This window comes from Salmo salar, chromosome 06 (assembly GCF_965601325.2).
Source record: "Salmo salar chromosome 06, fSalSal1, whole genome shotgun sequence".
Lineage (NCBI taxonomy): Eukaryota > Metazoa > Chordata > Actinopteri > Salmoniformes > Salmonidae > Salmo > Salmo salar.
The window spans coordinates 95,063,452-95,065,393 of record NC_138296.1 but is presented as its reverse complement, the minus strand read 5'-3'; the positions used below and the strand labels follow the sequence as shown (position 1 = coordinate 95,065,393).

The window sequence follows — 1,942 nt, the reverse complement described above, 5'->3', positions numbered from 1 at the left end:
ATACTCTCAGTTTAGTAATACTCTCTCAGTTTAGTAATACTCTCTCAGTTTAGTAACACTCTCTCAGTTTAGTAATACTCTCAGTTTAGTAATACTCTCTCAGTTTAGTAATACTCTCAGTTTAGTAATACAGTAATACTCTCTCAGTTTAGTAATACTCTCTCAGTTTAGTAATACTCTCTCAGCTCTCTCAGTTCAGTAATACTCTCTCAGTTTAGTAATACTCTCTCAGTTTAGTAACACAGTAATACTCTCTCAGCTTTCTCAGTTTACTAATACTCTCTCAGTTTAGTAATACTCTCTCAGTTTAGTAACACAGTAATACTCTCTCAGCTTTCTCAGTTTACTAATACTCTCTCAGTTTAGTAATACTCTCAGTTTAGTAATACTCTCTCAGTTTAGTAATACTCTCAGTTTAGTAATACTCTCTCAGTTTAGTAATACTCTCTCAGTTTAGTAATACTCTCTCAGTTTAGTAATACTCTCTCAGTTTAGTTATACTCTCTCAGCTCTCTCAGTTTAGTAACGCTCTCTCAGCTTTCTCAGTTTACTAATAGTAATACAGTTTCAATATCAGTTTGGGAATCTCTCCAGTTATTAAAGTTTGGTCATATTTGATTTATGGAATGGGCTTGTATTAGAATTAAAGAGGAGCAACTGAAACACCTTATGAACTAGACTACAGTTTCTTTCTTTGGACAGGGTTTGCACTTTTATAAGGCCAGGAAGCTTGCCCTGAGGCTTTAGAAACTATTCTACATTGACTCTTTGTTTAAAACTTTAGAATGACAAAATGGTCATGCAGTTTATGACAGTATTGTAATCAAACAGGCAGGGAGCAGGTCTCGAACCCTGGACCTTCTAGCCCGAAGTCCAGCGCGCTATTGACTGTGCCATAAAAGCTTGGTCAAGTAGCAAAGTCGATATCCGCGGCTATAAACCCGAGGTCGTTACAGTATTATTAGTCTACTGACTAATTTCTGCTAGGTGCTTAGATTTACCTGATTTATTGTGCATTTTTTGATTTTGCACTGCTTGCTTCAAAACATAATACGTTGTAAAAACGTAGTGGCAGATCGAGCATAGCAAACTAACGGAGAGCCCTACGGACACGGAGGAACGCTCCATGGCTTGTTCACTCAACGGCCCCGTATTTCACCAGCAAGCTAGACATATCTATTGAGTCAAAATAAATGTGGTAGCCAGCAGAAAGCTGCCTTTTTTAAAATCACAAATACACAACGACAAAAGTAAGGATTCATCACGGTGGTTCATGCAAGCTGAAGCTAAAATGACCTAGTTAGATGGCATGCTAAATAATACTGGGTAAACCATTGATATGCATTAGCAGCTAAGCTAACGTTAGCATTGGTAAGCTAGTGTTAAACCATTTTAACAAGCTTTAGCTGCTATATCTGTATTTAAGTAATATCATATAGATTACTTTACCGATATAACCCTTTAAAACCCGATAAAACTGCTCAGTATTCTATGTAGTCAGGATGGCCGAGCGGTCTAAGGCGCTGCGTTCAGGTCGCAGTCTCCCCTGGAGGCGTGGGTTCGAATCCCACTTCTGACATCAATTTTTTTCTTTCTTCCCGTTTCACCTAAAACTCGTTATAGTAAACATTTCCTTTTATACATAACCTATTAATGAAGCATAAACTCTAACCATACATGTAAAAGACACATTTTTAATTGAAAGTTTCAATTGATCTCTTATAGCCTGTTTTGAAATTGCTGCTGATATAGATGCCTACTGCAACCACCACCATCCACCACAAAATTACCCTGTCCCCCCATTTGTGACCCTGTATTGTTTTAAATGGATCAAATTCACTTATATGTGTATTAAAGTAGTAAAAAGTTAAGTATTCGGTCCCATATTCATAGCATGCAATGATTACATCAAGCTTGTGACTACGAATTTGTTGGATGCATT

General features: G+C 37.2%; 1 non-coding gene across 1 annotated transcript; it reads left to right on the top strand.

The window, feature by feature from the left end:
* The first annotated feature begins 1,496 nt into the window (after window positions 1–1,496).
* On the top strand, window positions 1,497–1,579 carry trnal-cag (transfer RNA leucine (anticodon CAG)). The gene has a single exon. It is a non-coding gene; the product is annotated as a tRNA-Leu (tRNA).
* The last annotated feature ends 363 nt before the right edge of the window (window positions 1,580–1,942 follow it).